This window comes from Accipiter gentilis, chromosome 26 (genome assembly GCF_929443795.1).
Source record: "Accipiter gentilis chromosome 26, bAccGen1.1, whole genome shotgun sequence".
Taxonomy (NCBI): Eukaryota; Metazoa; Chordata; class Aves; order Accipitriformes; family Accipitridae; genus Astur; species Astur gentilis.
In genome coordinates, this window is record NC_064905.1 from 15,269,142 (window position 1) to 15,282,453 (window position 13,312).

A 13,312-nucleotide genomic window follows, 5' to 3' on the forward strand; every position below is an offset into this window, starting at 1 on the left:
CCCTTTCTCAACAGAGCACTTGACATGTGCTTCACTCTGAATGCGGGCAGAGGCTCAGCTCACTCCAGTGCAATGGGCACATTTGTTTAAGTGGGGGTTTGGGGTTTTTTTTTCTGATCTAAAGCTGTTAAACAGCAATTGTGGCTCATGCCGGCAGCTTGTTTTCAGCTGCTCTGGGATGTGCCATTTCTAGGGCCCTGGAGAGAGCAGAGGGCTGAGGACAGACTCTGATAACGCAGCTGGTGACAGTTTTATTTCCTTTTAAGCAATTCAGACTTCAGAGACTCTGCTCCCACTGTGGCACTTTGTAGTGATGAGGAGTAAACTCTTTGCGTCTGCGTTCATGTTTCCCATCCGCATACGTGACTTAGATCCCAGCGCTGCGGACCGAGGCTTTGAAAGCACACAAACCTCCTCCCGCAGAGCGCCCTTCAGCTGGAGACATATTACCAGAAGATACGGCGAATGCCAAAACTTTGCAAGGCTTCAGAAAGTGATTAGACAAATTCTAGGAAGAAAAAAATCCATCAAGAGCTATTAAGCACCGAGACAAGCTCTGGGACCCAGATGGGTGGATGCCAGGGAAGTGTCGCTCAAGTCTGCCTGATCCCTTCTGCTCTCTCCATCACACCCGCCCTTGGCCAGGACCAGCACTGGGATGCTGGGCTGAAGGGGTCCTTGGTCTTGCCCAGATGTGCTGATCTTGGGCTCCATCTCCTCTCCTCTCCTCTCCTCTCCTCTCCTCTCCTCTCCTCTCCTCTCCTCTCCTCTCCTCTCCTCTCCTTTCTCTTCTCCTCTCCTCTCCTCTTCACATTCACAGGGGTTATTGCAGGGTCTCCATGCTGTGCAGGGCTCTCTTTGCCATTAGTTTCTGTTTTGTTTTTTTTTTTAAATCAAGAACTGATGCCTATTGGCATTGGAGCAGGATGGCAGGAGTATCTGCAGTGCTGCAAAGAAGCCTTTGGGATGAGGATCTGTCCTGGAGCCAAACAGGGGAAAACAAAGCGTGGCTCTTCAGGCAAAAGCTTGTTGAAAAGAGGAGCAAAGGGAGGCTGCAAGACATTTGGTTTTCACAGCTGAGGTTGGTGTGCGGGAGCGACAAAGCCTGAAAGCCCACGGGATGCAGCCGGGAAGGGCTGTGCCATTGGGCTGCACCAGTGGCTGGCTGGGGCTGGGCTTCAGCCGCCGCCGGAGAAACCTCGCCCCAGGAATGACAGCTTTTGTGTTAAACATGGGGTACAGAATCAGGCATCCACCGAGCAGCAACCTAAAGTACATTTCAGTCCTCTCTTCATTGCTTTTTAGGATGGATAAAACTCCGCTTTAGTCCATTTCTGCCAGCTACAGCTGTCAAAGTAAAACCCTCCCCTTAACTCATTCTTTTTGGCTCCAGGTCACGCTCTCTTGGTTTTGAGCCCATCACCCCACCCCACCGGCACCTCTCAGCGCAGTGAGATGCTGTGCCCAAACCCACGCCTGGGAGTGTGCCGTGTCCCCGGTAAAAGCAGCGTGCCCGACCCCTCTCTAGTACCCGGCTCCTACAGCTCGCCCCTGCCTGTGCCCACCCCAGGGCTGCCCGGCAGCACACACACCTGTATGACTTTTTTCCAAATAACCGAACCACCATCACTTTCTCACTCCTGTGTCCGTCATCTTTTGGAGGATGAGATCCTGATTGTGCAGATGCCCGTCTGGTTCATCGCCTCCTCCCTGCCCAGCTGGGAGATGCTCCTGGCTTTGAGCTGCCTGCCCCTGCCTGCATCCCGGGAGGGGACCTGGCGATGGGGAGAGGCGAGCGCTCGGCTCCTGCCGCCTCGGTTGGTTTTGAGCTTTGATTCCAGCGCAGAGTTGTGCGTTGGGGCAGTATTTCATGCTTGCCAGTGTCGGCTGATAAACCTTTGATTTTCACTTCTGGGAATAATAGCACAGTAATGAATTATATTCACAAGAATAACTGTAATAGTCATAAAACTGCAAATAGAAGAAAACTGTAAATCAGTCACCCCCTTGTAATGTGCTTACTTCATCTGAATCACCCTCCCTGGGCAGATTATCAATTTTATTTGGCTTTCCCATCCTAAACTTTTATTAAGTGGGGTGCCTCATGCGTAAAGATACCGAGCACAAGCCATATGTTCCAGGGATTTATCTGTTTATTTTGCCTTCCTTCCCTCCCTCTCCCCTTCTGCTCACGGCTCTTGGGACCTGCAGGAGGCTGACGTTGGACCATAAAAGACACATGTCCCTGGTGTCACTTTACCTTTATTATGCAAAAAAAAAAAAAAAAAAAAAGCTGCTGGGTGATGCACAGGCCTTCCTCTGTGCTGTGCAGAATTAGCCAGACCCTGCAGTACATTTAGACTTCTATGTAATTAAAGTAGAAAGCCGTTAGCATAGCTCCAGGGTAATCAAGGGGCCACATCCTGGACGCCAGCATGTCCTGGACCGCAGCACGAAGATGCTGCTTCTCCCAGTCAATAGCATGATGCTCGCTCCGAGCCCTGTGGGTAAACTGAGGCAGCCCCTAGGCATGGGGAGGTGTGTGAGGGCAGCCGGGGCAGCATCAGAGAAACGATGGTGACAATTCACGGCTGAGCTGCTGAGACTGAGCCCAGATGGAGAACGGGGTTTTGAAGGCAGAGCCACAGCACCAAGGGCTACCGGTGTCTCTGCCGCAGCGCTCGCCGTGCTTTCTCCCTGCCACGCAGGGAGGCAGCAGCAGAGAAGATCTTCTGGGCCCAAGCATCTTCTCTTGCTGGGTACAGCATGGTAATTTTTAGAAAAGCTCCCATCTTTTCTCTTTTTATTGGAGAATCATATACAAAAATCCCTTTTTGTTTCTCTCACAGCTGCCTGCCCATGCCCTTTTCCATGTTTCCTATCAGAAATCCACCGGTTGCGGTTGTGTTCAAGGGGTGCAAGGCTGGCATGAGAACAACACTGAATCAACGCTGATGTAAAAGGCGTCAGAGCAGCCAAATGAGCTGGGGGAAAGGTCCAAATTACAGTCAGAAAAATGCAGCTGTTGGGTTTGGTGACCTTTTCGAAGGCGAGGAACAATCTGGATTGGAGTTTGCTTCAGCTGGACACAAACTTGCCAAGGCCTGCACAGTATTTCATGGCTTTTGGAAACACCGGCTGCAATTTTCCATCATAATGCAGCAGGAAAAAACCACAGACTGTGTGATTTACGAGATGCTTCTCTTGGATATTTCCTTCTGTGATCTGAAATTATCAAGTGTCCTGGTTTCAGCTGGGATAGAGTTAACTGTCTTCCTAGTAGCTGGTACAGTGCTGTGTTTTGAGTTCAGTAGGAGAAGAATGTCGATAACACACTGATGTTTTCAGTTGGTGCTCAGTAGTGTTTAGACTATAGTCAAGGATTTTTCAGCTTCTCATGCCCAGCCAGGGCACAAGAAGTTGGCACAGGACACAACCAAGGCACCTGACCCAAACTGGCCAACGGTGTATTCCATACCATGGGACGTCCCATCTAGTTTAGGAACTGGGAAGTGGGGGGGGGGGCAGGGAATCGCCGCTCGGGGACTGGCGGGGTGTCGGTCGGCGGGTGGTGAGCAATTGCCCTGCGCATCGTTTGTACATTCCAATCCTTTTCTTACTACTGTTGCCATTTTATTAGTGTTATCATTATCATTGTAGTTTCTTCTTTTCTGTTCTATTAAACCGTTCTTATCTCAACCCAGGAGTTTTACTTTTTTTCCCGATTTCCTCCCCCATCCCACTGGATGGGGGAAGTCAGTGAGCGGCTGTGTGGTGCTTAGTTGCTGGCTGGGGTTAAACCACGACACAAGTAATGTAGAAACCCCGAATTGTTGCTCCAACTACTCCCACTGAGTGTGCTTTTGCCATGATTTTTCATGCAAGTCCAGCTTCTCCTCCCCTGTGCCCAGCAGCCTCCAGCGTTGGATCCAGCCACGGCTGCCTCCGGCCATGCCTCCTGCCCCGCAGCAGGTTGGTTTTGTGGCTCACGATGGTCAGTGCATTTTGGTGACTTAACGATGGCTAACGGAGCTGAGCCCATCTGCACTCATCAAGGACTCCTGGCCAGTCTCTCTACAGCTTAGCAGGACCTGAAACACGTCTGGTGAGTGAAGGATGTGCTGGAGATGAACTTTTTCTGTTCTGAGCAGTAGCTCCGTACAAGCCTGAGGCTGTTTTCCTGAGCAACAGGGTCTTGGCAAGTGCTTCAGCGTGTGTGTTAGTGCAGGTACCATCCTTGTGGGCTCGTCCTCCTGGCATTGCAGACGTGGACATCACCCAGGTTTTCATTAGTGCAGGCTCAGGGGTGACCAGAGAGGGGTCAGGGGGTTCTGCCCAGCTCCCCCGTTCCTCCTTGGATCGCTTCTGCCGAGGGCCTGGGCCAGTCTTGTAACACAGTTTTCCCAGTCTCCCTAGAGGAGATGGCAGTTTGAGCCTGGAGATGTCCCAGCTCACCAGCCCTTCTCCGGCTGCTGCTGGATTTAGTTGGGCTTTTCCAGAGCTCCCATTTGGCTTCATCTAAGGAAAACCAGAGCCTGCCAGGCGTGCACTGTCAGGAAGGCTCCGGTCCCACTGTGCAGCTTAAACTGTTACCGGCTTTGACAGAGCTGGAAAACAGACTGAAAAAACCTGAACTGCAGAGGTGACTGAGCTGGGCTGCGGGTGGAGGATGGGCAGAGAGCACGGTTATTGCTGTGACTCATGCAGGTGCTTCACTCAGCACCCAATGCACGGGGTTATCCCGCACTTATGCAGTCAGAGAGGCTTGTTGGGGGGAATGAACAATTGCTGGAGTAGGGAGAAGGGAATACAATGAGGCTGGAGTGGGAAAGGCTGGAGACATCATAGCCTCTGCTGGAGGTTCAGCCCAAGAGATGCTCCCCAGAGGGGGTCTCGCTTGCAGGCTCCAGGTGATGGGTTGGCATGGGCTCTCCAGTCCTCTGTTTCCAGAGGTCCTGTAGGCTGGGGGAGCCTGGGACGACGAGCACAGGAGCAGAAAAGCCCTTGTGGGATCCCTGTAGGGTGTGCGACGTGCCCTCGGTCCTCCAAGGAGGGCTGCGGGAGTGGGTTGCTGCTTGTTACACCTCTGCGAGCCGGACCCGAGCCGAGTTTGGAAGTGGGGGGGGAACCTCATAGAGGCTGGATTTTAAAGGCAACTCTAAAGTTCAAAAGTGGCTGCAATTTGAACAGAAATCTGCTCTTTGCAGCCAGTTAGCAAGGCTGCAAAAGCAGCAGGAACGTCTCATGTTTTGACAGCGTTAAAAAGGCGCAGAAACTAAACAGTGCGGATTGAACATGCCGCCCATGCGAGCTGTCGCTCCGGCATCAGCTACCCAGCACCAAGCCGATCTGCCAGCCACTGCCAGCACCCCAGCAGGTCCCAGGGACCGGCGGGGTCCCAGCCTGCCTGCCAGAGCCAGCATCCCTGCCCTGCCCTGCCTGCTGGGGTGGTGCTGGCAGGAGCAACCCACATATTTTTGGTTAACGCCAGCCAGAGCAATTTTGTATGCAAGGGTCTGTGTTTATACCACACGGTCTCCTATTTTTCTTCTTAGGTTGAAGGATTTCTTGGGTAGAGGGGTCTGATTAGGGCTGTCTCTGCTGTGGAGGGGGTCAGCATGGCTGGGATGCTCTGCCTGCCTGGCTCTGCTCCCTTAACAGATGAGTTTGCAGCTGTTTCACTCTCCCAGAAGAGTGAATTGATGGGTCTGGCTCCAAATTCATTTAACAGACTTGGTCTTTGGAGAGTCAGACAGACCTGGCACAGCATCCAGGGCACAGCCAAGGCAGGGCAGAAGGTGAGGGACTCCCTTCCCAAGGGAGGGTGAATCCTCCCACCTGGGTAGGAGATTCCCTGCATGCAGGACGAGGGATGTTCCGTCGTCCTGAGGATGCAAGAAACGGGTCCTCAGGTGATTTCTCCAGGGCCTGTGAAACACCGAGGCTCCCCGAGAGACAGATTTTGCTTCTCTCTCGGCAAATGAACAGTGAAAGACTCCATGTCTGGTGTCTGGGGCTCACGCACACACACAGAGTCCCTCTGGGACCTGCTTGTATCAAGAGCCTCTTGGTGCAATTCCCTCACGGTTTCCTAGCGAAAAGAGGCTCATCTGATACTACAGTGCAAGTGTGTCCATTAGTATGGGGCTCCAGGGCCCCCTTGTCCCAGCTAAGGCAAGAGGAGGGTCTCCAGACACTTGTCGCATGTGGCATGGACAGAAGCAAGCAGGATCCCACCCCTCTTCATTTTGGCACCTGAGGAGAGTGGAGACCCCTCCTTGGGTCACCTCCAGACCTTCCCACCCCACTGATGAGATATGTGTCCCCTTCCTGGGATAATTCCCGGACGGCAGCGAGTGACCGAGCCATCAGCTTTGGGGATGGCACCGAAAAGGCACCTCCGGTCCCAGGCAGAGCCGGCGTGGAGCCCCGCAGCCCCCGCACCAGCCCCCGCCGGCTAACGCAGCCCTCGCTCTGGCCGCTGCAATCACGTCTCCACTCCCCGCTCTGCAATCAAATTAATGAGGAGCAGCAGCGCGGGCAGATCGCGAGCGAGCGGCGAGGGGGTGGCGGGGGAAGGCGGGTGGGGGGGATGCTCTCGGTGACTCACTGCCCCGCTCGGGGAGAGGGTTTTCTGTTTTGGAAGTGAATGCTGGAAAGCAGCTCCCTCCTTCCCTCCCTCCCTCTCCCCCCCCAAGCCAAAAAAAGCTGTGACAGCTTGATTTAGGGCTGGATAATGAGGCAATTGTGAGGAGGATGGGTACAGCGGGAGCCTGCGCTTGCCAAATCGTTCGGCTTAATTGATCAAATATTTTTATGCATCGTTTATTCCTTTAAGGCAACCATAAGCCTCTTCTCCCGCTGCACTGAAACGAAAAGAGCAATGCTGAAAATTACCCAGGCTGAACCCCGGTGCAACAAAGGTGGCTGCTGAGGACCTCCTTGGCCACCAAGGACCCCCTCGGCCACCGAGGACTTGCTTGGCTGCCTGCACTGCCCGTGCTGCCCATGCTGCCTGTGCCAAATGGAGGGTGGGTGAGCGGATCCAGCCTCTCCAAGGCTCCCCAGGGCATGCAGCAGGCAGGAGCACAACTGCAGGCAGCATCCATCCGGCAGGGCTTGTCCTGAAGGCCCGGCCGGAGCGTGGGTGCAGCCGTGTGGGTTCCCCCCAGGCTGCCACTGCCCTTCCCTGGGGCCGGCTGTGTCCCCGAGTGCCGTGCGAGGGCTGTTCCCACCATTCGTGGGGCGAAGGGAAACACCCAGCAAGCCAAGACGGACACGTAAGTAATTGCTAGGAAATGTTTCCCCCCATGCAATTAAGTTGCTGTAATCACTAAATCCCTCAGTCAGAGCTGGATCTATTAATCTACAAAGGAAGAAGGACAAACCAAAGCCATTCCCTGTCGGCTTTTATCTCCCGCCCTCCTGCCACAGGATGCCAGCGGCAGGGAATCGCTCTCAGTGCGGGGAGGACATGGCTTTCGGTCCAGCCTCCTCCCTCGGACATCGCTGCTCCCAGGTGCTGCCTTCAGCCCCCTGAGCCTCCCGTGTCCCCTACAAACCCTTCTTGCCAAGGTTCAGGTTGGCTGGCAGGGTGCTGGGTGTCCCCTTGCCCACCCAGGCTTGAACACACCGTAGTTGCCACCATGGAGAAAAGCCGCTGCTGAACGGGCTGTCGGACCCTGGGTGGGTTGTGGCAAAAGGGTTGCGGGTCATCGGCAGAGGAAGAGCTGTTGTTCAGGCCAAGCAGGAGCAGCCCTGTCCCTCCTGCCTGCAGCACAGTCCCTGGGTTGCAGCTCAGTGCGGGTGAGCGCCCGGCTGCTTTCTCCATGCTCAAAACAAGAGCTGCCTCTAGTGGTACCCGAGACGCCTGGGGGCTTGTGCGGGGCTCCAGGCGAGGAGCATCCTCCCGGCCCTGCCTTGGGGACCGCTGCTGCCTGCTTGCGATGTGGCCCCACCACCCGAGAACTGGCTGGGACTACACGAGAGGGACCTCACGCCTTCCCATCCCACCCACCACCAGCATCCCTCTTCTCTGTCCGCGTTGCCCTGGTCCCTGGTGTGGTACTGCCACTCCTGCCGGCGTCACTGGCAGCCCAAATCCTGGTTCTGAGCTCAGCCGAGTGTTCTTGCTGTTTGGATTCAGCTCGGCACATAAAAACCTTGACCCAGGCCCCCTTTCAGCTAAATGAACTGAATGCCTGGGGCTGCCGAGATGAGAGCAGCAGCAAAGGCAGGCCCTGCGCTTCCCTGCGTTGCTTCAAGGACAGTTTGTGGCAGATGCTCACAGGCAAGGACAGATCAGCAGGGATGGCTGGCAAATGACACGTGGACCAGATGTGTGCTTCTTTCCAGGGGTGGCTTCACTGGTGCACAGAGAAATGGCAGGGACCAAAGAGAATTGGTTTGCCCCATTGGCCCCATGCCTGGTACGTCCTTGGGGTCACGCTCAGCCCTCAGCGCTGTCCTCCCCACATCCTGACTCTGTCCTGTCCTGCCTCTAAGTCACCTTTCCAGGCCAGGGGATGCTGGAACATGCTCTGGCTGAGAGCTGAGAGATGGGGCAGCTGATTGGTACAACATATCCCAAGATGCTATTTTGTACCAATCCCGACCACCGAATTCTGTTTTCTCTTATTCAACCCCCCCCTCCATGACCAACTTTCATCAACTGTCCTCTTAGTTCACCTAGAGAACTAGCAGACAGAAAAGCTCATGATCCTTTTGGACCTCCCCCCTAGTTGGCCAAGGCCAGGTGAGCTCCACCAGCATCCACGGGAAGCAGAGGTCTCTTCTCTCCCAGACGCAGCTGGTCCTCTGCACTTTCCCCTTTTTTCAGGGCAAGTCAAATGATGTAGGATTTCCTTGATCACACACACAGGGATGCTCCTCTATACACTCCTGTGCTCCAGGGATGAGCAACTAGACTGTGAAGCTTCAGAAGAAGGCTGGAAATCCTGGAGACCTCTGAAATGAAATGCAGGGAAGAAGACAATCAGATGGAGGTGAACTAACAGCCTGCTGAGGCTGCCAGCCCAAACTCACAGGAGAAAGACGGCTGGCCTGTGCTCCTTGCTGCCAGTTGAGGAGGACACTGTGGTTGAGGCATGTCAGGAAGAACTGCCGTTCTTTATGACCACTAATGGTATTTGCAGCTCTGCATTTAAAGATGATGATAAAGGTAATCAAACTGTCAGGAACAAAGACAGATGGAGAGCTCGCTGGAGCCAGCGAGGGATTCCCTACTTTCAGTTAACAGCTGTGATTTATATTTCATTCACACCTACGGACTCGGAGCAAAGAGCAGGGCAGCAGTGCTTTACAAAAACACTGTAGGGAGGAGTACAACAGACACTGAATTTATCTGCGCTTGAACTTCTAGACTTGTTTATGCCTCCTTTGGACATCACCATGAAATATCGCAGGGGTTATAAACTTTTCCCAGAAAATATTTTGATGAGCAGAATTCCCTGGTGAGATAACAACCAGTAGCTTAACCCCCTGCAGCCGGTTGCATCCCGACAACAAGCGACCCCCCTTTCCCTTCCTTCTCCTCCCACGTAAGGTTTTGACAAGGTCCTGACAGCAGGCACTGCAGTCCTTATGATCTATCCAAGCCATGAAGTACACAGTTCTTTCAGAAGTACAGGTTGCAACAGCAGTGGCAGGGATGAAGGAAGGGGAGGGAGGCGCAAGGACTCCCCAGCTGCACGGCCACTGACCCTGACCTGCCAGCAAGGTCCATAGCTCAGATCTTTAATGGCTGTGGCTCCCTAGCTGTGTATCAGAGACCTCTCTTGCTATTCTCTGAGCTCTGGCTTTGTCATGATTCTGGCATCCCTCTTTTCTTCTGTCTTCACATGGCGTCTCTTTTCTCATCTTACCTTTGTATAGTGTCACGTCGACAGCAGGGACAGACGGCAGCCTTACTTTCTTTGTAACAAAAAGTCATTAAACAGGATGCTGTGTCTGCGCTGATACTGTGTCCATGCAACTTGTGTTTCAAGGATCATGTTTGCTTTATTTCTGTGGACTAAAAAAAACCAAACAGTAAGAAATCAGCCTTACCAAGAAGAGTTCTAGCAGTTAATTAGTTTCAACATTGAAAGGGCCACTGCCCAGCAGCTAAAAATCATCATGTTTGAATGGTGAATTAAGTCAGCCAAGCAATAAATCTGAGCAACAAAACAGTCCCTTTAGCTCAGAGGAGTTCTCTTTCCTCAAAACACTGATAAATGGCTTTTTCTGAGAGCCCACGAGGTCATCAAATTAATAAAGCATTTCAAGTAATGTATGGAAGTGAAGTGACACTCTGCTGCGAGAGATTTGCTGTTAAAGCCAACTCTCTATAACAGAGTGCGATGCATATAGGATTTTCAATTAAACCTATCCTCTAATTTAGGACAGTTGTCCAAACTCCTTCATGTCTGTTCTGGTCCACTGTCTTCCTCCCTAGTCATTACTTAGGAAAGTTGAGCTTGAGAAAAATTCACAAAAGGAAAGATAAAAAGAAAAATCAAAACTTGGGATTCTCTCATTGACCAGGCAAGATACTCAGAATATTTACCATGAAGAAAAGGGAAAAGAAGGCACCAAGGAGGGAAAGTAAGTGAAACGCTGCACCCAAAATACTGGATTTACTCATTTGATGTGAATAGGGGCAGGGACCGTTGCCTGCCAGCACTAACGTCAGGAACATTTGCATTACCCAGCACAGTTAGACAGCGGGAAGGTCCAAAGCCCAAGAAGCAACACTCAGACATCCAGGAATTACATAAACAAAAGGAGTTTGACCTTCAGTTAAATTCTGCAGGCTTAGCCTGAACACGGAACGACCTCTTCAGACACGGCAGGCACATAAAGCCAAGTATGGCCCTGCTTTACGTCACCACCCAATTCCTTTCCTGCGTGTTGGGGGTGGCCCTGATTTGGGCTGAGATATAGCAGCAGTAAGGTCGGATAGGACAAGATGGATGATGAATTTAAGAGATGCTCGGGGGCAGATATTAGGGAAATCTTTCCAGTACTTGGGATAGTTAACAGGGGAACAGGTTGCCTGGGAGATGAGACATCTCTGCCAGTGGCCGTTTCTAAGACGGGATGGACATCTGTGGATGACAGAATATCCTGGGCGGCCTCTCATGCTCCCTTCTAACCCAGGGCTGTTCTCAGTGCCCTGATCTTTAGAGGAAGAGAAAGTAGCACAGGACACAGTTTTCACTTTCAACTCTTGCAGATGGCTCATAATGGGCCTTATACCAGAGGCAGAGAGAAGGAAAGGCATGGGGAAGTCCAGCAACTATTTTACTGGAAGTTTGTGTGATGGTCGCCTCTCCTTTAAATCTGAAGCTTGAATACGTTCCCTCACTTTCCACTGCAATGGCTTTCTGCAAGCTTGTATTACACTTGGAACTATTTAATATGAAATATATATTTAATAATACGGTAGCACAAAGAGGCACTGAATGGCCAAACATAAAAAAGAGCTAGCAATACCCTCTGCAATAGTGTACCCACTGGGTACCCTTCCTCACGAAATCCTAGCCCAGGTTTCATTTGCCTTTGATTTACGTAAAGCATAAACCTTTTGAGACAGTCTCCAGTACACATATAGACAGACCCCAGTGCTCTGCCCTCCGAGTGCCATCGCAATACAGCGCTCGTAATTATAGCGGTGCTGCCTTCGGCACACGTCTGTGCCGTGGACAGCTGATCTCCAAGGGGATGTGTTCATCACTCTTCCAGAGTCTGACAGCGGCTGACATACAAACCCGGCAGCACACACGCGACAACGACTCCAGCCTCTTCGTGGACTCATTGACATGCAGCAGAAACTCCAGATACCATATGGAACGTGGAGGCAGATGGATGGACATATGTATAATCTGTGTGCATCTCTGCTGATGTAAACATCCCAGCGCAGGCATTAACACTCAAGTATATGGTGTGCATTTGGGGCGCGAGAGAATTTTTCTCCCATAAAATAAATAAAATACGTTCTGAGCATCTTGGGATGAAGCCATTCTAATCCTTTTATTCTTTCCAAAGGAAAATGATTCCATATTCAGGGCACTGTGCAAACAATTAATTAGCCTAATGAAAATGAAAGGCCTAATTGCTCAGTATTATTATGATCACTGGCAGCCAGGCGTGACCAAAGAATAGGCACTGTCTTACCAGGGACAAAGCACAACTGTCTGGCTTTTCAGGCTTTTTTGATACTTGAACATCTAGCAAAACAATATTATTTTTTTTTTGGAGTGATGGTGTAGTTCTCCATTCCACATGCAAAAAAGCTGGCAGTATTTGGAGACATCTGAATGAGCTGCTATACAATTAAAAAAAATGAAGAGGAGAGAGACCCAGCTGGTGTGAAATGACCTGGCTGCCTGGAAGTCAATACAAGCTGTAACTTGCCCGAGTTGAATGACATGGTGGTGTCTCCACTGCGTGTCTCCGGCAGGAGACTTGACTCACAAGACGAGAGTGCTGCAACATTAAGAAAAATTGTATTTTTTTAAGGAGCACACCTAAAATTAAAGTACAGTCATCCTAAATGCAGCTCCCTTTTCAGTGACCTGTTGTTATCCAAATGGAAAAGTGTTTTAAATTCATGCAGATGAATTTGTTCACTGTGGATAGGATCGTGAAGAGTCAGGTTACAGGAGCTTTAAGAAACTGAACTGTTATCATTCATGCATATCTCGCAACATGGAGATAGAAAACAGATGCTGACTGAACATTGACCTAGCCTGAGGAGTATGCATCCAGTAATTCTTCCTTTAAGCAGCTGATTCCCATGGGAAAATCCTTAAGATTCAGCTTTAATTCTATTTTCTGCCTTGTGCAGAGACTGGCAACCAGAGACTATTCTTTAAAAACAATGTGGATGAAGTCCGCTCTCATTCACACTTGCACAACCCCACTGACTGTATTACAGATGGTTTCCCAGCAAGCTGGATTTGGGGGGGGGGGGGGGGGGGGCGCAGTTTAAACTTAACTAGGGGCACTTTTACTCTGTGCTCCAGGCTGACACCCGAAGCTGCAGGACATGCCCACACGGAAGACATCCAGTATCATGCAATATCAGATGCTCACATGGGAAATATGGCTTCCCGGTGTGCCCAGTGGGATCATCTCACTTAGGGGCTTGGGATCATCCCCTGGCAGAGTTTAATACTTTGAATTGATTGCAAAGGGATCAAGAACCCAAGCCTGATCACTGAAATGGTGCGGGATGGCCCCCTCCTTCCCACTCTCAGTATGCTTAGCACAGCATTCCAGGGGATGCTATTCCCTCCCTATGTAAGGG